The sequence below is a fragment of the Castor canadensis genome, chromosome 9 (genome assembly GCF_047511655.1).
Source record: "Castor canadensis chromosome 9, mCasCan1.hap1v2, whole genome shotgun sequence".
Taxonomy (NCBI): Eukaryota; Metazoa; Chordata; class Mammalia; order Rodentia; family Castoridae; genus Castor; species Castor canadensis.
In genome coordinates, this window is record NC_133394.1 from 14,211,112 (window position 1) to 14,235,871 (window position 24,760).

Sequence of the window (24,760 nt, forward strand, 5' to 3'; positions counted from 1 at the left end):
ATCTGGTATTGCACGCACTTTCCGTTCAGGCATAATACGGACTCCGGGTGGCTGCAATTGATTTTGCCTGTGAACCTGACGATAGTGCTCCAGTGAGCACCGTGGTGATTTGCGTGGGCTGTGTGAACAAGCCAGGTGTCCGCCTACGAGAGGGGCTAGAGTTACACGGGAGAAGGTAGGACACTGGTGAAGCATTGGTCTTGGGTCTGTCTTTAATTACAGCTCAAATGTAGCTTGGGATGCCCTTGTCTGCCTTTCCCATTTTTTTAATGCCTGATTCTAACCACCTATAAAATATGACAATAGCCTTCTTAAAATTACAAAGTTGAAGCAGATAAATGAATGCCTTATTCTTTTATTCACAACCTAAAGTCTTAAATCACTTAAAAGTTGAAAGAATATTACAACTAATACCATCCCGTTTCTCCTGGATTCATCAGCTGTTACCATTGTGTCTCATTTGTTAACATTTTGATTTATCTCAAGTTGTATGCACTGATAGCTGCGTATGTTTATTTGCTGGTCTGTTGAAGGAAATTAAGGACATTGTAGCATAATATTTTCAAATGCGTGTGTCTCCTGAGGTAAGAATGTTTTCTTGCATGACCACAACACTACTTTCCCACTCAAAAATGTACCATTGACAGAATAAATTTTAACCTAATATTCAGACCATCAAGTGCCTTTTTCTTATGAATCTCTGGAAAGAGATTTGCTCTCTCTCTACTCTATCCCAGTGATGAACCACTGTCTCTCTAAGACAGTGATGCCTTGTATTTCTGAGATATTTTGAAGAATCTGATGAAAACTCTGGGCTCTATCTTCAGAAGAATATCCATAAGGATACCTATCTAAGCTAACCATGGACTTGGAGGCCCCCCCCCGGGTGTTCATGGACTTCAGGTTAAGTGGTGTCCATGTTTAATCTAACGTTCCCTGCTTTATGTACACACAGTTTAAGACTGCAGTACTCAAAAGAGATGGAGAACAGTTTGTCTCGTTCTTCCAGCATTAGGTTTTGTGTTCATGAACCTTCATTTTGAGGAACTCAATGTTTCAAGAAAATCAGAGATGGGTAGGTGGGAGATGCAATGATCCCAAAACTGCAACACAAACAAGGCTGGCAGTTGTGCTGTGAGACACCCAGCAGGTAGACTAAGTGACTCCAAGAAACCTTCCAGACTTGAGCTGCTCTGATTCTGTTGGAGCTGAGACACACAAGTCTGCACTTGCCTTCTTGAAATTTACTTTTTAAAACCAAATACCTGTAGCATCGCACAAGGTTGGCACACATTTAAGGATCCAAAGGTAGAATTTGCTGGCAGTTAGTTAGGTTCATCAGTAAAATTGCCCGACTTGGTTACAGTTCTAGGCTTAGGACATAGAAACAAGGAGATGAACACATTTTAATAAATTAAAGGTAACATGAAATGTTCTTAATCAAAACCAAACACCGTGGGTTTTGTTTTGTCAACTGTGACCTTGCAAAGAAAAGCCATTAGCTAACCAACGTCCAACATATGTGAGTTTACTGGTGTTCTTCCCATAGGGAGACTAAATTAGAAAAATGACCAAGTTTGGCTAAAAGATGGACACACTGGGTAAATAACTCATTAAACATTAAAGATTTACAGAAAGTAATTTTTGATGTTTTGGTCTCTTTCTGAGGCATCAAATGCCTCAAAATTACTTTCTGTAAATCTTTAATGTTTTAGAATCGTATTGTCTACTAATTAGTGATTATATAGCACAAGTCTTAAAATGAAGGTGAACGAAGCTAGCTAAGGTAGACTTGAAGCTCTTGCAGAGCTTTGAAAGGCTAAGACTTCATAGAGAATGGAGCAAGAAAAGCTGATGGTATGGCATTAACAACTTCTTCTTCTTCTTCCTCCTCCTCCTCCTTCTTCTTGACAGTACTGGGGTTTAAACTCAGGGCTTCATGCTTGCCAGGCAGGTGCCCTACCACCTATGCCTCCTGCATGCTGGGACCACAGGCATGAACTGCTATGACCAGCTTATTCATTGGGATAGGGTCTCACTAACTTTTTGCCCAGGCTGGCCTCAAACTGTGATCCTCCAGTTCTCTGACTCCAGAGTAGCTAGGATTATACCTGCATGAGCCACTGTGCCCAGTCTTGCATAAACTTCTTATACATCTGCTTTTACCATAGTTGTGGAAAAGTGGGGTTTTATTGAACTTAGCTAAATAATTGTCAAATTCTTTGATTTTGGCTTAAGATACCTTGTTTTACAAATTTTATCCTCATTAAATAGCACAGATAATAATCAGTACTTGCCAAAAGTTGTTCCTCTCATATTATGCCAAATGAGGCCCCTTTCAGCATTTTTAAAATTTTTAATAAGTATACACTAGAGAACTAAACATAACTGGTCAATAGTGGAGTGAAGTAGTATCTCGTATAGTCACATATCTATTAGAATAGATATCTACTAGAATAGCTATAATCACAAGGACAACACAGCAAATGCTGGTGAGCATGGAGACACTGGAACCTTCACTCATGGTTGGTGGGACTAGAAAGTAGCACAGTCACTTTGGAAAACACCGGCAGTTTCTTTAAAAGTTATGTATAAATTTACCATAGGATCCAGCAATTCCACACATAGGATGCTACACAAGAGAAATAAAAACATACCTCTAGGGCAGGGTATGCATGCCTATAATCCCAGCACTCAGGAGGTTGAGGCAGGAACATCACAAGTTCAAGACCAACCTGTGCTACATACAAGACCCTGTTTTAAAAATCCAAAACCCCAACAAACAAATAAAAAACATGTCTATACAAAGACTTGCATGTGAGTGTTGAGTGAAGTTTATCCATGACAATATATGACTCCATTCAGATGAAATGTCCAGTACAGGCAAATGTATAAGAAGTAGACAATGGTTTTCTGGGACCAGTACTAGGAAAGAAGGAATTAGCTGTGAATGGGATGATGGGAGCTGAGTGGAGTGATGAAAATGGTCTAAAATTTGCAAAACTTGGCAAATTTATGGAAAATCATTCAACTGTACAGTTAAAGTGGGTTGGTTTTAGAGTGTGTGAATCATACCTTAATAATGTCTATAAAACACCCCTGAGCTTCCCAAGACCTGAAGAAAAAATGTTAGAGCCTTGGAATTCCAGGATGGCCTTGCTTCCCTCTGATTCAGAGAGTCTAAGCTGTATGTCACAGAAGAATGTTCCAGACGTGAAAAGGTTTACCCCTCCCAAAAGTTCTAGAAGGTTTGCTAGGAACTTAACTTCGGGTCACGGTTTGTCATCCCTGACTAGTGTTCATGGGATGCACACACAATGTGTCAGTAATAGCCTGAGGGTGTGTGTGAGAAATGTTTCAACACTGAATTCCATCCTGCTTTCTTCCCCAGTTCTCGTGAATGCAGGACCAGTCCCTGATATCACTAGACTCCCAAAAACTTCACTTCAGGTCAAGCACAGAGTGGTAAGTCCGACACATCTCAGTGATTTTGTGCATGTACACACTCCTACTTCTACACACTTCATATTCCCTGTAAGAAAACAAACCAGAAGGAGTTGAGTTTTAAAAAGAAATTCATTCAGTAAACACTTACTTAGGAGTGCTTATTATATGTGTGGCTTCTTACTAGGCCACCGAGATACAAAGGTAACCAAGGTCACCCCTCATGAACAACCAGCAATGGTTTTTACCACAGTCCTGATTTTTCCTCTTCCCATGAATGGCAATGATTACATGTAGTATAATGGCAATTAAAAATGAAAACAACTTTTCTCTGACTGTAAACTTCCCAACAATGCAAAGACTAGAAATGGAAAAGAAATAAAATTCAAGGCTGGGTTCATAGTTCAGTGGTAAAGCACTAGCCTAGAGTGCATGAGGCCCTGGGTTCCACCCCCAACACCACAGAGAAAAAGCCAAGTAAAAATCATCTGAAGCTCTCTCCCTTCCTTCAGGGATAAGTTACATGTTAGAGAAGTTTCTTACAAATGTTTCTAAACTTATGTGTGCACATGTACACACATGCACAGTATATTGAGGAAGATCGGCCTGGACATATTTCTCTGTAGTCTGCTTTTTCACTCATTCTTTCATGGATATCCTTCACTGTGAACAAATAATTATTTTCATCCTATTTAGCAGCTGGATGGGAAACCACTGACTGGATACATCACAATTTAAAAATATCCCATATAACCTGACATTTAGGTTTTCACATTTGTAATTACTAAAAACAAGCCAGGAGTGTTGGGGTTAACTGTAATCCCAGCTACTTGGAAGGCAGAGGTAGGAAGATACTGGTTTGAGGCCAGCCTGTGCAAAGTTAGTGAAACCCTATCTTAAAATACAAACTGAAGAGTTGAAAGTATAATTCAAGGGGTTGAGCATTTGCCTAGCATTCTTGAGGTCCTGGGTTCAATTCCCAGTATGGCAAAACAAACACAAAGACAAAAACAAAAAACCACAAAACCAAAATAAAGCTATGATGGCTAAAATTTGAAAGTACATTTTTGTAATTGTAAATTCATCTCTTTAGGGCACATTCCCATAGTTTAATTCTTGAGCCAGAGAATATGCTTATTTTATATATGGTTGAATTGCCTCCCAGAAAATTGGCCTCATGTTCTCAATGCTTGTGTTCTTCCATTCTTTCTAATGCTCATTTTAAAAATAATGTCAGCGTTATCCAATTTGATAGATAAAGATATTTCAATTTTCTTTACTAGTGAGATGGGACATCTCCGAAGTTTAGGAGTTTCATAGTTTTTTTTTAAATTAATTATAGCTGATTCTTATTATTTGCACTAGCTTTTTTGTAAAGTTGCCACCAACACTGAATTGACAATATGAGCCATTGCTCCTAGGGGAATTACCTGGTTAGGTTCCTGCAAGCCTCCTGTCTTTCACTGTTGTCTGCTTATCAATACATAACCTGCTTTTATATGTATTTCTGCATAAAGACACTTTACTACATGTTGTTAATAGCATTGAACTCACGGCCAACAGCACTGTGAGTTAAGCAACACATCTTCCCTCTGTGAGGCATATCATGGCTTTCTGTGTTAGGAAGAGGACACTTCGGCACAGGCTCAGGGAACATTTTAAGCAGCTTAATCACTAAACAACAGCACCCATAAGAACACAGAAAATGTAGCCCTCAATAGACTGCCAAAAGGACTCTTGATTACAATCTGAGAGCTCAGGTGAGGCCTTGTTCAGCTCGCTTGGCTGTAGCTGGGGAAGTTTGGATCAGGACATGCCACTCTGTATGTCCTCAAAGAACTTCAGAAGTGCTGTGAGTATTAACGTCAGGGTTACACAGAAATTTTAGCAAGTAGATACATTCAGAAATATAGTATCCACGAATAATCAGTTCCTTTGCCCATTTTTCTATTAGGGCATGTAACTTTCTCTTACTGATTTGTATTTGCTGTTTACATATCGGGATGATTATTATTGGTCCCAGATAAGGTTTAATTTTGCCTATCTTATTTTATAAGCATTTCCCCCAATTTTGTCTTCCCATTTTTCTATTACTGCCTTTTGTTATAATGTCTTTTGACAGCAGTATCAAAATGTCTTGTTTTTTTTTATTGGACTTAAACTCAGGATCTCATGCTTGTTAGGCAAGGGGTCTATGACTCTAGCCCTTTTTTCTTTAGTTATTTTTCAGATAGGGTGTCACTTTTTGCCCAGGGTCAGCCTTGGAGCACAGTGCTCCTACTATTTTTCTCACATAGCTGGGACTACAGGTGTAACCCCATAACAAGCTTGGGCTCTCTATGTAGACCAAGAAGGCTTCTAACTCACTATGTAGCTGGCCTCAAACTCATGATCCTCCAGCCTCAGCCTCCTGAGTGCTGGAATTACAGGTGTATGCCACCACACCTGGCTTGGTTGGAATTTATAGGTAGCTTTCTTTATAATTTTCTTTTTTAACAGGCACACCAGACTTGGAGTTTTAGTGATCCAGCACCCCCAAACCATGGAAAACTATGTGAGTGCCATGATAAACTATTTTATATCCACTTTTGGTCCTTATTTTAGTCATCCTCTTCATCTGATGCTTTCATGCCTTCCAGGGCCTGAGACCATATAATGCCTTCTGCACTTTTTTTTCTCCTCCTGTTATGCACCTTGTTACTTCATTCTATGCTTCCTAACAATAAAGAAGGTAGGATGAAGAAATGACAGGAGGGGAAGATCCAGCAGAGACACTTGCCACTGAGTAGCAGCTATGAAAAAGAAAGTGTGTGTGGTGGTGGCAGAGGTGGGGTGTGTGTGTGAGGGTTTGGATGTATCTATCTAAAAGCGTTTAGAAATGTCAGTCCATTTCATGTCTTCATACATGGGAGCACTTACACATTGGCTCTTTCTTCAACCTAGATGTGAGATGTAAAAAGCTACACCCTAAGGCCGGGAAGGATTACAAATATGAAGGGAGAAACTTCCTAAAGCAAGTAAGAATCTTTTCACTTGTCACCCAGCAGTAGATCCTGGGTGTCTGCAGGGCAGTGGGCGCAGTAGTGTGTTTACAGTTGGTATAAAACACTTCTGCTTTATAACCAGGTGAAAAGTAGAGCTGTGCTGATAAGACAGGCAGACTTCCTTAAGGCACCACGAGCAACTTCTTGTGTAGATCTCAAAATGAGCTTCAGAGGTGTTAGGAAGGGGATTTCTGTTGACCTGTACAGATTCCCATCAGTGCTACCAGGGAGTTGTTCCTTTCTGCCTCTTGTGATAAAGATGTAAGTTCTCAGATTTTCCTTTCTGCTGGGGATCCAGGGTGTCCAGTGTCCCAGGCCCACCTCCATCATGTGCCTGCCCTCCTGCTGGGTATTTATTTACTGTCTCTGCTTCCCCTGACATGGCCCAAAAGACCAGGGACTCTGACAGCCCAGTGAAACTGTCTAAAACCCAGGAAGTTTTAATAAGATGTTACAGTGGGGTTCCTTTCATGTTGTAGAGTTCTGGCAAAGAGTCTTAGAGAATAGTTGAAAGAAAGACTAAATCCTGGTTGTTGCATGTACTTTACTGACTTCATTTATTATAAAAGTAATGATTTTTGTGGTATTAAGCCATTTCTTTAAATTGCCTTAAAAAAAAAAAAACCAAAACTCAGACTCACTCTAAGTAATTATGTTTGTGATGTCATGGGGTTGGTATGTGAGTTATGTGTATTAGAGAAAAAATAACCTGACCATTAAAATAAAAATGAGATTCAAGTACCATTTAATATTATCACAAGAACCACTGATTGTACACACAGATCACTTTGACAGTGCTGGTCTCTGGGCACCAAAGAGGGATTATGATATGTTTAGCTATTAGAGTTAGATGGCTTACTTTGGATTCCAGGCAAATAGCTTATTTTAATGGTAGCCTTCTAGAAAGGAATTTTTTGCTAGAAGATCTGATAACTTTCCCGAGGACTACTTTGGGCAGGGGAAGGCAGTGTAGTGGCACATGGAGTGTCTCGGGGGGGCATTTGAAGCTGTGGCACCCGCTGAAAGTTCCACTGCCTGGGCAGTCAGGGGCCTCTCCTGCCCGCTTCTGAGAAGGCTAGACGATTTCCTGAAAGTATGCTACTGATAGCTGGAGGGCCATTCAGCACTGTTAAGTAAATAAGTCCCTCTTCCCACATGTTGCTGCCTGGATGCTAAGCCATTCCATTGCCAATCAGTGTCACAGCTGTTCTGGGGAACAGTTGTCTTTTTCTGAAAGGTGCTTCCCTGACCCATCTCCTAAAGTAAATTCTCCATACTCAACTGTAGCTTCTTTTAAGTCAACCATTCATGACAAGCAAGTGACATTACATCCTGATTTAGTCTTTGTGATACAGTAACAGGCTGCAGGTACACATGCACCACACACTCGTAGGGTACCCTTATTTGAGAAATGTTAGACCAAAATTCCTGAACAAAAAATAAATCATGACTTTATGAGGCAAGGCCCATCTTAATATTTTTTAAATATTAAGATGCAAATACTTTAGGGGAAAAACAGCAAACATCCAGATGGAAAACTGTACACATTGCTGTGTTAACAAGAAGAGATTGAATGAAATTTTTAGCCATCATTCACAATATTCTTTCTTTAAAACAAATATTTGGTGACTAGTGCCTTTGGTAACCATCCTCTAAATATTTGTGGTCCTGGGACCTAATTTGAAGTTTATGGTGTAAAACTAGAAAGCAGAAGTTTCACCCAGGAATGTCCCGACTGAAGAAATAAATGGTACAGAACCCAGAAGAGGGAGCTGGAGGCGGCTGCTTGCCACTAACAGGTGCTTAGGAAAGGATCAGGGGTCAGTCAGTGATTCCAAGAGTTTTTGTCTTTTTTTCTCACCTGCCTGTTGATCTGGCTTTCCTGACAGAGGCACAAGATACCAAATAGGAAGGTTAAAAAAAAAAAAAATGGAAGAAGATGCAGGCACAACCCTAATTCACGAATGATAGGTGGTTTGAAAGAGACAATTGAGTTCTCCATTCTGTGGGAAACGCGACCTTTGCGGGTGAGTGAGTGTTGACAATCAGGCCATTTTTCTCCAGCTGCAGCAACAATGGGATTCGGAAAGCAGCTTTGGCTCGTCGAAAGACTCCGACACGGATCAATACTCAGATTGTAGTGGTGGAGGACGACGCACTACCTTCCTTAACTGAGCGCAGGGCTGGGGGCCGGAGTCCACCTTGACTTTGAGGTAGGTGGTCACTTCCCTTCACCGAGTCCATCCCTCTTTGTTTTTGTGGTTGTATGCTTTACCTGGGAGAGGGGACAAAAGACTCACTGATTATTAAAGTTTCCTTTAGAATGGGAGGTGGAACCACATTCCTCTGCAGGAGCCACATGGATGGCGGCGTGGCCTCGATCCTCCGGGCTCCCTTGGCAAAGGGCGGGTGCCTTGCCTTTCGGGCAGCCGGGAGGGCGCGGGGCCTGGGCAGAGGCTTTGTGGATTCCGAGCCTGGCACACAGGAGCGCAGCTTCCCGGCCCGGTCTCCTCCGCGCTGCGCCGCCACCAGGCAAATTGGCTCCGCCTGTTGCGCCCTGGGAGTCCGATGTCCCCAAGACTGTGGTCCCCGCCCAGCGATCGTCCTCCTCCCGCACTCACCCCGCCCGACAGCTGCTGTCCTGGGGGCGGCAGAGCAGCCCCTGTCTGGTCCACCAAAGTAGCCACATCCTCCCTCTCGTTCCCCTTCCCCTTCCCCTGAGCAATCCGCCTCCCACCCGCGCCCGCTCCATCCCGGCCCATTTACCAAAACTGTTCTCCAATCGTGATTGCTTGTCTTTTTTTTGAGGGGCGGCAGTGGGGTTTGAACTCGGGATCTAAGCAGGTGCTCTACCACCTGAGCCACGCCCCCAGCCTTTTTTGCTCTAGTTGTCAGGTAAGGTTTCTGCCTTTTGCCCGGGCCTCAAACTGTGATCCTCCCAATCTCCGCCTCCTGAGCAGCTGGGATGACAAGATATGCCAATGCAACCAGCCTCAATTTGTGACTTCTGTTGAACAGAAAGACCATTAAAGGTCTCACCACCACCTCTAGCCTCCTCCCAACTCCTAGCGATTATTTTTGTCTTTTAGCCCCAGGTTGGGCCAAATACATTCCCTGGAAGCCATCTGGTCTCATTCCCTTCATATGGTTTCCATTAAGCTTGCCAAAACCATGCATGGAAAATGCAGTCCTGTAGCTGCTCAGGAACCTCCAGGATTTTTGCCCTGGCCAGCCTGGCTGGAGAACCTCAGGCTGAGGGAGGCAAGTCCAGTAGGTTTCTGTTGGGAGCCTCTTACCCAAGGATCCTGGTCTTCAGGCTGTAATTAGTGTGTTTCAGGACTCCAAGGAATGGTAGTTCTTCATGGCAGTGGTTGTCATTCATTCCTTCAGCGTTTGTTTTCACTAGCTGCAAGGCAAAGTTCACTAGAATTCTGTTTTAATTCTATGTTAATAGCTTCACTGATGAGTTTACAGAGGTAACCTAGCCACAGAAATTCAGTGTGCCCGGCAGCATTAGTATAGTTAGATCTATCCCTTTCCCTTTTCTGTCCCCCATTGTCAAAGGCCATAGGAGAAGCAGAACAAAGGAAAACACAAAACAAATGTGAGTCATGTGGAAACCTTACACGTGGGTTACTCAAGTGAACAGGCAGGTTCATGCAACCATACAAGGGTCTATCTGGAAAGTTCCTTAGAATTTATCAAGAGAAGTCTTTTTATTGAGGAGAGTGGAGGGGCTTTGGGAAGGCCACATGACTTATGAGTACAATACTAGCTATGAGCCCTGCAGCCTAATTTAGGGATGTAGTGGGAGGAGACCTAGCCATCCAGTGTTTTCTCCTAGATAGCAGAAAGGGTTTCAGTCAAACTGAATTCAGTTGTAACATGTCTTTCTCTCTCCTGCCCTTCACCTGCAGTTCTCTTTGTCCTGCCCTGGGACTCAGGGAGTTTCTTGGTCTCCCTTTCTTTTCCTTTGCTTTCCTTCCTATTCTCCCACTCTTGCCCCAGCTGTGTGATTTTATTTGGGTTTATAAAATGAAACCAGGTGCTGCATAAAAACAAAGGCAAAGTAATAACAAGGAAAGACTATCTAACGCCTAAGGAACGTGCTGAGTTTTATGACTCAGGCTGTCCTGGCAAAGAAGTGGGACTGACACGGAGAGGTGGGTGGCACTGAGCACAGACCATACATGGAGCCTTGGCTTCCTCAGATAGGATGGTCAAGGCAGCTTGTGACTCACTTTGTGAAACCAGACTCTTGTTCTTTGTGGAACAAGACTTCCCAGGAGCAGAAGCCAAAGGCTCATCAACTTTCCCCTGCAGGACTAGATCTCTCTGATAGGACAGGGGCCCTATCTTCCACCTGGGAAGATGGCCCAGGTGAAAGGCCTTCTGGGAGAAAGAAACAGGCTTGATGGGCTTGGTCAAGGGCTTGGTGCATTTAGAAGATAAATAACATGTAAGCTGCAAAGTGCCATGAAAATTAGCATGTAGTATAGTGGAGACATGGCTTTGGAGTACCAGGTCACAGGATTGCTGCAGTGCCTTGGAAGAGGCAGGCATGGGAGCAGAAGGGTGTTTGTTCTGCAGCAGTGCCCACAGTGCAGGATGCTTTTTGGGGTTCTGGTGTGCCTTGCCTTTCCTAATGCATTTGGGATGAGAAACTAAGAGCAAGACCCATGGACTGTGCATAAACACCCAGAGAGTCACCCAAACACATATCCTCACATTCTGACAATTCTTTTCAAATGGGCATAGTGACGGGATGACATGTACATTTTTTTTTCTGTTACTAAGAGACAGGCTGGGCACACTAGGACAATGTCTTGCCTGGCAGGGGTAGTGGGAGGGGGATCTGAACCTTGGTGATAGAAATTGCCTGTGCTGCTTTCATTACACCGGGGGCTGAGTGGGATAAAATGCTTCTGATAGTCCTACTTCTGGTGTCCCCACCCCAAAGAAGGCTGTCCCTTTTTGAATGAGAATGAACCTTGACAGACCAAAATGGTATGTCTACGTGTAGCATCAGGAACTGGAGTTTGCATTTTCTTTTTTTGTTGTTGTTCTTTTCCATGGAATACCTACCAATAGCTAGAGTGACTATCCCATAATTGCAGGAGAAGTTCTGCTTAACTTTTTCATTAAGGCCTACTTACCTGGAAAAATACAGTCTTTTCAGGATGATGACTTCATAAATATTTATAGTGTGAAAGGCGTCACTCTGGTTCTATGGGAGAATGGGCTCATTCAGTCTTATTTATGATGTGACATTCGGGTGAGTGACACCTGTCATTTGAGTCGGCCCTGCATGCTGCTCCTCTGAACCATGTTTATGGAGTGATTATACCTGTGAATATTTGCTATATTTAGGCTCTCTCCTCCCCTGACTCCCTCTTAGCCTTCATAAGTCTCCAAAACAGCAAAAAGCCAAGTTTTGAATCCTAATGACAAAATAATGGAGGTGGGGAACACATGCTGTAGAAGCATTTGATGAGTTGGGGGGTATTTAGAATGGGAACACTGGCTGCTATCTAGCATTCTTATAGTAGGATGGTTTTGTAGAGCCTACAAAGCCACTCACAGAGCCAGCGTCTAGCAGGTGAAGGATCTCAGCTTTGTATGAGGGGTTTTGACAGGTGATGAGTGACAAATGCAAACAGAGGCTTATGAAACTCTTCCCTTCCAGGGAGCTCTCTCTGCCCCACATCTTTCAAGGCCCTCTCTGTGGTTGTGCATCCCTTGGCTCTGGGGACAGGACCTGGTGGGGACTTGGTGGCCTCAGATAGGTCAAGGTCTCTAGTATAACCTGAGGTCTTCCCTCTCAGCTATACCTGGCTCCAGGCTGGAGGCGAATCAGTTGCGGAGGAAGACGGTCTCCTCTGGCCCCCTGGTTTTAGAGCTATGAATGGCCTGACTTAGGCATTTCCGGCTAGGCACAGGCCTACTTTAGGACTCAGGATTTGCCTCCTATTGGCTTGGATACCTATTGTTTATCCTGGGAAGGGCCCGATCCTGGCATGGGGGAGATGAAGTGTTGCCAGCATTTTATTTTTAGAGACAGGAAAATGTCTGCTTTTTGGCTTCTTCTTTTTTCTTCTGGCACATTCCAGGGATGGCGTAAAAATGTTCAAGTGAGAGATTCCAAGCCTTAAATTCATGGCATATGACACAGGCAATATAGTACCATGAGTTTCTCAACAGAGGTCTTTGTGGAGCTAAGTTCTTTCATTCGAAGGTTTCCTGGCTACAGCAGTGGCACTGATATATCATCCTGGTGGTGAAAGTCCTCCAGTTGGCCACAACTTTATCTGGATGTCTCATGAATCTTTTTGAGGGCATCAGCTGGTCTAGAATATCATTGCTCTGATCTCCATTATTCTTCTCCTTGTCTACCAATCTAGAATCTAGTCCAACTTGGTAGAGAGAAGAAAAAAGTCTACTCAATTTTGTGTTCACAAACCTTCCTCAGACCCCCCGGTGACTGTTAGAAAGCTGACAGCTTCCATGGTGATAAGTGTGTGACTGCACTCAGGAATTGCATTTTTATTGGCATTAATATTTTTCCTGATGTGTTTCTCTCTTAAAATACATTTTTGTAGGTCCCTGCATTCTGGCCTTTGACAATCTTATCTGAAAGCAATTTGCAAACTATATTGACATATTATGCAAAGGTATAAGAGAATGAAATAAAAGTATAAAATTAAATTGTGTTTTCCTGCCTTCTCCCCGCCCCCACCCTGCCCCAATATTTGGAAAAAGATTGCTTTCTAATTAAAAAAATAAAACATTTTCCTTTATTGGGTATAGCCCATGATTATCTTTTGGATTCATTTTTCTTTTTGCTGGAGTACATCCTTTGATAGGTTTCCTCTGTTCTTCTTTCTCCATTGGAAAACAAATAATAAATTTTTCTAAGGGTTTGTATTAGAATTTATTTGACCTCGTTCTCTGAGTGTTAGTTTGACTTGTTACAGAGCTTTAAGATTGAATTTATTTTTCCCCCACATTTCTAAGTTATTTTTCCATTGTTTTCTTGAAACTGCTATGGTTGGTGAGTCGTCCCCTGCTGACCTGAATCTCACTCCTTTGTAGGGAATCTCTCTGAATCCTATTGTCCCTTGTAGTATTGTCTTTTTCACCTTGATGTTCTGGGGTTTTATTTTGGTATCATTATGTGTGACTTCATTTTTAAAGTTTATTCCCCTTGGGACTGACAGGCTTTTTCAATCCAAGGGCTCAGGTCTTTCTTTAGTTTGGATATAGGGTGGGGAGGAAGGAATCAGAAAGGTTACATTGATCTATATGATCAAGTGCTGAGGAGAAGGAAGGGACTGCGTACCTGAGTGTAGGGAGGAATTTTAAGGAGTTATAAAGAAAGCGGAAAAAGTAAGGCTTGAAGGGATTCTTGCTAGTTTGGTAACAAAAAAAAGTCTAAAAATATTTTAAGGTCTTTGGATATACACTAAAACTATACTCCCCCTCTTTGGTATTTCATGCAGAATTAAGCCATGAGTTTCTGTTACATATATTTTTTATGGGATTATTGTTTCTGTAACTCCAAGACAGCCTTGGGTTAATGATTTATATAAGTAATCCTTATTATTTGTACAGATAAAGTAAATCTCTCTCTCTCTCTCTCTCTCTCCCTCTCTCCTCTTACCTCCCCTCTCCCAAGCCAGGCCACACTTTTTTTTTTTAATATAATGAAGAAATGAATTCTGAAGCTCTCAAGTCCTGCTGTCTCTCTGTAATCCTCATTCTATCTTTACCATCACCTACCTAAACACTCTCTTTTATGGCCAACAACTTATATGAAGAGCAAATAATTTGTTCACTTGTTCAGTGATCTAATTTGTCACCAGATGACTTGTCCTGAATGGATGGTAGATTTGGAAAGAAAAGACAACTCAGTGGCCACGCTGGGAGCAGGCCAGGGCTCAGCTTATGATTAAACATGTGAAACCCTTCTCGCCTGAGAAGTACACTCTGGAAACTCTGCAGGTCCGCCTATTGGAGCTGGTGTGTGCCTTAGAGGGGCAAGACTTGGGAAAGGCTCAAACACAAACAGATATCAACCAATAATAGCATCTTTGAACAAATGAAGGCAGAGGTGCAAACAAAATCAGTTTCACTTGTCTTCACTCTTCCTGAAATATAACCATTTAATTGGCTTTTATCATGTGCATGTATTACCTTCTTAAAAATCCTGTCAATAGTTGTCAAACTTTTTAAAGGGTAAGAAATATAGGAATAATCATTGAGGGCCCAAATTCTCCTAGGAGATGTGGCTAGCAGGAGGGCTTTTTCCTTCCACTTGTACACACCAAAGAGTTTGATATGATGAGACAGTGAATATTTGCAGCCTGTGTAATCTGAATTACTCACTCTCCTTCCTGGCAAGTAATTAGGGTTTGGGTAGATGCAACCCTGACACCCTGACCAATACTGAGCTCAGGTCAGTATTGCTGTTTCTTGCACTAGAATTTGAAACTTGCATTGCTTCTGCCTGCGTGTGGCTCTTTTCAGATGACTCTGTACATAATGACTGAACGTTGGTGGAGTGTCTGATAGTCTTGGTGGGGCCAAGGTGGGAATAAAATCTAAAAGACTGAAAGACCATCAAGGTCAAACATCTGCCACCCAGAAGCCTACTATTCTAGACTGGAGAATGTGTTCTGTAGATTCTCCAGGTCCACCCATTGGAGGTGACAAATGGCATAGAAGAGGGATATTTTGGAAAGGCTCAACGTGGAAGTGATGTTCAACTAACAATGGTGCGCTACGCAATTGAACGTAGAAGCTAAATAAGATGAACTTCCCGGGTCCACTGAGCATGGAAAGTAGCTGGGTGACCTCAGTGGACTTGGAGCCAGGCCACTCCTTCAAGTGGCCATCAGCATTTCTTCTTTTAAGGAATGCAAGGTTTTCTTTATTTTGTCCTAACCAGTGCTCTGTCCATCTCCACAGAGAGGGAAATGCTTTCCAAATGATAATTATCTTTTCCTTTCTGCAAAAATAAGTAAATAAATAAATAATGTGACTGTGAGTTTTTCAAAACTGCATTTTACAAAACAAAAACCATGCATTTCCTTGACAATGTCAGGATGCTGTGTTTTTTCATGTTTCGTTAATCTATAATTAATTGTAGCTGCTCATTAGTTAGATTTCCACATTCCACTTCTACTCTCCACCCTTTCTGTTAAACAATGAATACTCTATACATTTGGATGTGAATGCTGTTCTAGAATTAGGTGCCCATGGAAAGAACCCATTTTTAAAGAGAGAGATTCTGAAATAATAACCACCCCTTGTTTAGAAAATTTAAGTTTTCATAAAACAGCATTTGTAAAAGCAGGGCCACCTCTAGAGGACGCGTGGCAAATATCTAGCAGGTGTCATTACTGCAAAGTACTCCCCTCAAAACCCTTCAATTTTCACTTTCTCTGGATTTGCTGCTTTAAATGGAAGAGCCCAGCACAGTGACACAGACGCTCTGCTTCTCAAAGTACAGTCTGGAAGGCATTGCCAGATGGTCCCCTCAGAATAAATGTTTTCAATATGATAATGTTTATGTTTGTTTTTCTGGCATGAGTTAATAATTTTCTCATGTTATTTAATAAGGAACAGATCATTTCATTTCTATCTCATAAAACCTAGGACCTTTATTCCCATTCTATCTGATGTGGGTTGTTTTTTTCCCGATGATGAAGTGGTGGCCCGGGTGGGCAGTTTATTGAGCTTTCTTCCCAGGTGAAGTGGCATGCCATCTTTAAGGATTCCAGAGCCATCCCTTTCAGGTCAGGTTTGCAGTGCTTTAGAAAGGGCCAGTTAGTCAGGATGGCATGAGACCAGGGCTCCAACATGAACAACCTCTTTTACGCTTCAAAGTTTCCCTCATTGCTCTGGTATTCTGGAATTGGTGACTAAGTCTAGGCTCTCTAGCCATACCCATCATGTTTTTAAAATACTTTTGTATTCACTTCTAATCCTTCATTTTACCAGACTGAAATCCTTACCTTATAATTCTGGCCACAATAGAAGGATGAGAGTGAGGGTGACTTTCCAGTCCTTGAGTTTATTTATTTTTTTTTCATTCTTCTCTGGATTCCTGTGTTTAGGGAGAGCACTACTAAATTTCTTCCTTACAGCCCTGTTTCCTGGGAGGTCTTTGGCCAACAGAAACTTGTCCTGGTGGACAGCAAGAGAAGGCAGTAGAAGGACGGACTGCCTGAACTTCAAAGGATGAGTTTATACTAGAGTCGTGGACCACTAGTGTGGAATATGGCTGGGGATTATAAATCCAGTACTTTATTTCTCTCTTCTTTAAAAGAATGTGAAGTAGGGAATGAGAAAAGGTTAGAAAAAAAAGAGAAGATCTGGCATCTTTTGGCAAGAGCTAGGTATGGATGAACTTTATTTCTTTCACTATCAAACTTAATATAAGGTTGGACTTTCTCTTTGTCATCAGCTCCTCACTGCCAACTCATTCTTTAACTTATTAGAATTTAGTTTCCATTCCAGGTCTGTCACTGAAATGGCATTCTTAAAGGTCACCAAGGCCCATCACATCGATAAAGGCCATAAGTCAACCTCACCCTACTTTTCCTTCTGCACATTTTCACAGAAAGTCTCTCCTTGACTTCTCTGATAATGCTGTGCTTGTCTACGACTTCTCTGATTGGTTCTTCTTATTCTCCAGAGTTGCTATCACCTCTCCCAGCCCTATTAAAGTTGGCATCTACCAAAGTTCTGTCTTTGGTTGCTTTGTTGTTGTCATAATAGTTATTACCATGGCGCTATCACCCTCCCCACTGTCTTCAAATGTCATCTTTGTGTCTACAGGTCTGATCCTGACTTTCTTCTAAGCTCTGGTGTGAATTTTTCCAGTCTTTCCTACACAAGAATGCCTTCTCCTGAGAGAAAATTATTGTGGTGCATCTGGTGAGGAGAATGGTGACCTTCTACAGGAGCTTCCATTCTTAAGTTGAAAAGACTGGATAAAATATTTGGCAGATAAAGTAAACAGACTGATGGATTCACTGTCCAAAGAGAAGAATGAAGGAAGGAAAGGAAAGAGGAGGGATTGAAGTGGGCAAAACTAATCCCAAGTTTTGCACCTTGGGTGCGAATAGGTGCACCCTGTAAGAAGGAATTCATAGGAAGGGTAGATTTGAGGGAGAAAATAATGACTTTAGTCTGGGACATTAGGAGCATTCCTCATCTCTGCCTTTTTTTGCCTTGGAAAAATCTTCCTTTTTTCGTGATGCTAGAGTTATCTTCCTAAAATACAAGTCCAGTCATACCATTCTCTTCAATTTTTGTTAGCTCTTACTAACTAGAGGAGTTTCAGTAGAAACAGTAGAGACCAGTCTCCCTGACAAAAGATCAAAGTCCTGCACAAGCTGGCTTTGTTTGGTTTCATTGTAGTCTTTCCAGCACAAGAGAACCCACCAAGCAATTTCTCACCTTGCCTTTGCTCAAGCTGTTATCTCAATCTGGAATGCCCATCCAACTTTTCCTCTTTACAAAAAATCCTGCTTATCCTTTAGATTGCATTTGATGTACTCTATCCTCCATAAAGTCTCCTCCCATCCTCAAGAGTTGGTAGCCATCTAGTCAGTATTTCCACAGCAATTGTGTATATTTTTCCTGGTATTGTAATGCATTTTCTGGAATATGCATTTGTTGCATTGGTTGGTAATTCCTTAAAGCTAGGAAATTATATGTCTCTCTCCATTTCTTACCAGCTGCTAGTGCACAACTTTCTACATATTTGTTGTTTATGAAATAATGAATGAAAAAGAGAGAGAGGCACTGGTCAAGGTTGGAGTGGACAGGCAGTCTGGAGGAGAGAAGTGGTTGGTAGGGCTAGCTTGAACTTGTGTTAGAATATGTTGAACTGGGATGGAAACTTTGAGTTGTGAAGAACAGGCATGGAGAATGATAAGAGAAGCAATGGATTATGGGTGATTATCAGGGGCTCATCTCCATGCACAGAATCCTGAAACACAAAAACATGCATGTATCTATGCAGCCTCTTACATATAGGCAGACAAGTCAAATTGTAAAGTCTCTCACCAGCAGGCAATTATTATTCTGCTCATTTAAAAAGATACATGGCCTCTTCATGTAACTGAGACTCTGGCATATTTAGCTGCTGCTACGTCTATTGTTTGATGTCATAAAGAGATGGGACCTTGACTGATAGCACGGTGATGACCCTCTGCTATACCCATTTGTTTAATTGTACAGAAGATAGGCAAGGGGGTCTTTTGATTAATGAGATTTCTTTGACCCTTAATTATTCTTTTCATATGTTAGCCTCTCTCACCAACCTGTTTTTATTTTCAGCAGCACAAGGGAAAAGTGAGAAAAGATTGTCTTTTCATATGAATCCTGAAATAGTAAAATTGGTGACATTCCTTCTGAATGCCCACACACATACATGTTTATTATGCTTATATCTATATTGTGTATGTACTGTGCATCTCCGAGGTCAAAGATCTGCCCCAGGCAGAAGGCAGACCCTGACCCTATCAAGTGGTATCTCTAAAGGAAATCTAGAAGAGCCATCTTATCAGAGAAAGCAAAAATTAAATACCAGGGCTGGGGGTGTAGCTCAGTGGTATAGCTCTTAATTTACATGTGTGAGGCCCTGGGTTCTATCTTCAGCATCACAAAACAAACAAAAACATACAAACATACTCCCCTCCCACAACAACCCCCAAATAAGAGAAGATTCTAAAGAGACCCTGTCATGTTGAAGAAAGGGTTTCTACCTGCTACTCCTGTGCCACCTCTTCTCTTCCTTAGCCTTATGACCTTGCAATGTTTTTGACTCTCCCAGCTCTGTCATCCCTTCTCAGAAGTGGAAGGACAGAGGAGGAACGTTGAACTAAAAAATCAGGTTGGGTGAGGAGCCAACACTGGTCTAGAGGCTAAAGTGATGGCAACACTCATGACAAATATAATTCCCAGCTGTGGCCAGGTATAATTGACAGTATCTCACTTTGGTTTTACCAAGGGGACCTTGCAGGGTGCCCAGGGAGGCTTTACTACCTCTGTGGCTGCCTATAGGGACCAACTTAGCCATCCTACAGCATGGGTGAGGTGGATATGCAAGGGAGGGAGTGAACACCTCTGGAGTGAGTTGACCTCTTTCCTCTTCTGTCCCTTATGTTGTCAATTCTGAAATCCATCTACACCGTTTCTCCGAAGATCCCAGAAGGCTGCCTCCCAGTTGTCTACAGCAATGACTAGTTTCACACACCCTAGGATTGGTTTTCCACTTTTGTTCTAGGAACTCCAAAATAAATGATTGAACAGAAACTCTTTCATCAGGGCTCTGCTTTCTGTGGAAACTCAAAAAATAGACAGATTGGTATAAAGATAGATGACAGATAGATATAGATAGATAACAGAGATAGGTAAGTAGGAAGATCTAGAAAGAAGATAGACTAGATAAATTAGTAACAGAGATAAACAAGTAGACTATAGATGGATAATAGAGATAATTGTCTACAAACGTGGGTCAAACTCATTGCATGGAGAATGTTCTAATCAACATTCTGTTTTGAAATGAGACACAAGAGGTCAGGGAGTGTCACGGTCCTTAACGATGCGTGCTGAAAAAGTCTATGGACTGCAAACTAAGGATTGCAGTTTAAACAAAAAATAAAGGGTTGGACCACTGATGTTAGGCGATGGCCTCCACCTATTGAGACATCTTTGAGATCTGAACGGTACCTTTCTGGGATGGTTTGAGTGGAGTCCTTCATTCAGATCTGGCCGTAGCTGGGTGAACACACTCTCCTTTACTTGTCTGACCGTGAGGGCTAATCAGTTTCTTCCCTGTGTCTCTGTAAACATGGAAGCTTCTCCATCCAGTGAAAATGCCTAGAAGCTAACTTTACTAATGTACTCATATTTCTTAGGGTGACAGTCTTGTTAAGAAAGTGGCCAAATATTTACTACATTCTTTCATTATGCTAAAGTGAAAATGACTTTCATTAAACCTGCTATACCGTTAACTGCTCTACAGAATACATTTGACTGGTGGTTGTGTAAAGCTCAGTGGTCACAGTCACACTAGTCACCTGCAGGACGTGTGGGCAGCTGGGTGGTGGGAAGTAGAGGGACAGAGTTAGAGAAAGGATAGTGGGGTGGGAAAGACCTTGACTTTCCCATCTGGCTCGCTCCTAACTCATCTAGCCATATTAAGCACCCACAGGTTGGTAGTGTGTTTAAGCCATCCTCAAGGTGACTCAGGTAATTTAGCATAGGGATTTGGCTTTAATCAGAAAAGAAAAATTTTAGACCTCCCAAACTCTGAAGTGGGCAGAAAAATATTTTTGGTTATTTTCTTTTCTTCCCTGAGCTCACTGTGGCTTGAAAACACTGAGAGTTCCATTTTGAAGAACTGTCTTGCAAAGATTCTGTCTTGCAATGACTTCAGCTTCAGAAATTCACTTTTTGTTTAGCAAGAATCATAGAATCATGCTTTACTTTATGTTACCTGTTTGAGTGAGGGGGGGTCTTAGAGATCACCTTTTTCAATCTGTTTATGGCATGCTTAATGGTATGTTGTAATCATACCTCATTTATGTTTGAGTCAGGTTTGGTGATGTCCCTCCTGGTTGGGAAACATTAGATGGACCCAGCCATTCTCACTGACTGGGATGGAAAACCACCTGTAGCATTGGTATAGGAGGAATAAATTTTGAAGTGACAAAGTAGATTCTCTATTTTAAGCCTAATGACAATGAAGAACAAATTAATGCTTATCATAACCGTTTCAAAAAGGAATTCCAAAGGGACCCGGCAATTGATTTTCTTTTTCCTTTTTGTAGCTCCCACCAATGTGAGGACCTGCATTTTCCTGCTTCGCAGATCCAATTCTAAAAGAATTATGGATGGGAGGTCTACCACCTTGAGACCACCAGCCCTTGGAAAGCAGAAGGATGGAGACTCACCACACTTCACTCATCCAGGGTCTGCTTTCTGGGCATGTGCCTGCTTTGTTAATTATAATTATTTACAGAATAAACCCCATTTTGTGTGGGCCTCTTCTATACTGAGGGAATGAAGTCATTTTAAGAGTGCTAGCTAGAGTATCCTGAATATTTGTGATTGATGCCTCCTTTGAATGGAGCCTGAACCTCCAAGGATTCTAAGCTGCTGTTGAGAAGAATCCAGTTTACATTCTGTCTTCTGGAGGCACAGATAAAATCCCTTAGCAGCCATCCCTTTTTGTCCTCCTTGCCTCTTAAATGCACTGAGCTTCCTCTGGGCTCTCCTTCATTCCTATGAGTTGAAAGCAGAGGGGGCTTAACTTCTGTTTCAGCAACTGATGAGGTATGTCCCCCCCAAATTGTTCATATTGTCCACCAGCGCCCCCACCCCACCCATTGGCAGAGTTCTAGTGGGATGCTTCTGACCTGCGAAAGGAGATGCGCTTGCTCATCAAGCCTTGATAGTTCTCCTTGTTCCTGTGACCAGAGCTGCCACTCTGTTAAGTGGTCAGTCATAATTTGTCAGTGGCTACTGAACAAACCTTCAGCCACAAATTATTGAAAACATGACCTTGGGTCTTAGCTTTAAGTACATTTATGTTGCATGGCAGCAGAAAACGAATCTATGATTTTGGATTAGGATTTAATCAAAGGCCAGATGACTGTCTTGAGGATGCCCAGGTCTGTGAAGTGAAGGCGTATGTGTCTCTCCTGCCATCAGTGGCTCAATTCTCAGACTATTCCTGTCACTGGGAGCCCATTTCAGGGAAAATGATTTCCAAACTGATGACTGTTTTCTATACATTGCTGGCTATTCTCAATCGCAGAGAACATGTGAGGTAGCTACAGAGTCTAAGGAAAAACACATGTATATGCAGTGAGAAGCCCTTTGTGCCTGTAGCCATAGCAAAAAAGCAGGGAGGGCTGGCTTGTTTTAATAGTTTCAATAAGTACCAGCCACCGTGAAACAAAATTGACATTTGAGTCAAATAATAGAATATATTTTAATCATCTCAATAGCGATCAAATCAAAAAATGAAGGAGAAAATAGTGTCTGATCAGTGACTGGTCACTTGCAAAGTGGTCACTGCATCATCTCATTTTTTAAAAAGCAAATTTGATCACTTTAAATGTTAGCCCGAAGAGACTCACAATTTCTTGAAATAAGCAAAGGACATTATATTTATAAGCATGTGAGCTGTAAGTCAGGCCACACATTCTCATCTGCTGCCTTCTATATTTTTATCAATCATCACAGACTCATGGGAGATGGACAGAACTTTAAAATGGATTTAAAAATATTGTTTTAACTTATCACCATGCTTTTCATCTCTCTCTCTCTCTCTTTCCCTTGCATGGCACAACACACCATTTCTCCCTCATTAAAATCTCTCACTTGCTGAACTTCATAAAATAAATGCAATTATTCATCTTTTTTTTTTACTCTCATTGGCTATGGGGTCAATAAAATTATGTCAGGCAGGGGAGGGCAAAGCGGCTGAACACTTTGAAATGTCAGCAAATAATTTCTGGGAGGATCCAGCTGCCATTGTCTTGCATGAGACAATGGATGTCCAACGGTGATGGACATGAATGACTTAACACTGTAACTGCATTATGGCTACTGCTGTTCAAAACCTGCATTTTGTAATCTGATTTCCAAAACCTGATTAAAATACACTGAAAAACCCAAAACAGAACAAAGGAAGACAAACAAACCCCTGAGACTTAATAAATAGTCAAGGAAGAAAAATTAGTCAATAAAAATAAGTAAGCAAGGAAGAAAGAAAAAGAAACCAGAGTATAGCCAACCTTTTTTTTTTAATTAGAGTATATTATACTTTCAAACTGGATACACTAGAAATTGGCAATGCGACATAAGAAGCAAAGGAATATACCAGTTACTGTCAAAATGACCCTGTACAGCCTTGTAATGCAAAAAGCTTTATACAATACAAATTTTCAGTAATGTACACAAACCTTGACAGTATGACCATCTGAACATAATATGAGGAGTTAAAAAAAAAAAGGATAGAAGAAAGTGCTGAGAACCCTAACTGCATCACTACATGGAAAAATAAGCTAGCTTTCACGGGGAATGCATAGTGAAAACAACTGAAGTTAGTTGGTAGGTGAATTTCTCAAAGATGTTAGTGTTTTACACGGAAAGGATTTCCACGGAATATTCCTTCCCTGAGGATCAAACTGCAAACCAAATTCAGGGGTACATATTGTCTAGGTGGAGTCTGAAAAATGTTGTAGAGTTTTTCTTTATTAATAACAATAATAATATAAAAAGTCAAACAAACTCCAAACACACCTTTTTTCTCACTCAGAAAACTTTTATAATTTACCAGAAAGATTGATGACTTTCCAAAGTGCTAAAAAAGTTGCCCAATTATATTAAGCATTACTAAGTCATTCAAATACAAGTTCAGTGGCAAGCGTTGAAATGCATGGCATTTGAGCAGTAAGCATCTCCTTCTGTCACCCCTCTCCTCTCGAGAGTTTCCACCCAAGGACCTCTTATTGCACACGTGGCATGCTGTAGAACCCAGAGTTCTCATTGTCAGGGCCACCCTTTCAGGTTTTTAACCTGCTGGTGATTAAATGTGAGTCACCTTTTGCCAGCTTCTGTGGGATCAACAGTTTCCCCTGTCCTGTCACCACTGAACTTGTACTTTTGAAGTGGCACATTCTCCATTAAATGGGGATAAAGACACGACTTCAAACAAAACAAAACAAAAACCCCACCCCTAAGCCCAGTATTCTTGGAGCATGTTGTCTTTAACTGTCTCTAGTGTCTTCTACCGAGACATTGACATGGTGAGTTGAACATTTCAAACAAGACCAAGAGCAAAGTCTCTGCTGGAGAGTGACTGAAGGGTTTGGGAGCTTCCTGCCCTAGCTGGTGGGTCTCCCTGCTCTGTGGACTTCTCCGTAGTGTAAACTGGTTTGCCAGGGCACTGAGCGGGGTCCCCATCATGGGTGGATGACGGGGGTAGGGTGTGAAGCACAACTGCTAGGTCTGGGGGAAGGAAGGGTGGGCAGAGAGGAGGAGACCATATATACAGTCTTCTGGCTTCCTGTAGAACTGTACGAATTTCCAGGGGGTTTCACTGAAGCAAACTGACTAGAAGAAGAAAATTAGGGATGCTTTTATTTTCCCCTGGTGAAACGGATAAAAAAAAAAAAAAATCCCAACTCCAGGATAACACATTGTGGGAAAATAGCAACATGGGTAAGAAAGTGTTCCTCCTG

General features: G+C 41.8%; 1 long non-coding RNA gene across 1 annotated transcript; it reads left to right on the top strand.

Moving 5' to 3' along the window:
• Window positions 1-22,897, top strand: LOC109699353 (uncharacterized). Its single transcript, XR_002213631.2, has 5 exons — window positions 1-175; window positions 3,392-3,465; window positions 5,944-5,998; window positions 8,553-8,701; window positions 21,338-22,897. It is a non-coding gene; the product is annotated as an uncharacterized lncRNA (long non-coding RNA).
• Window positions 22,898-24,760: the final 1,863 nt, after the last annotated feature.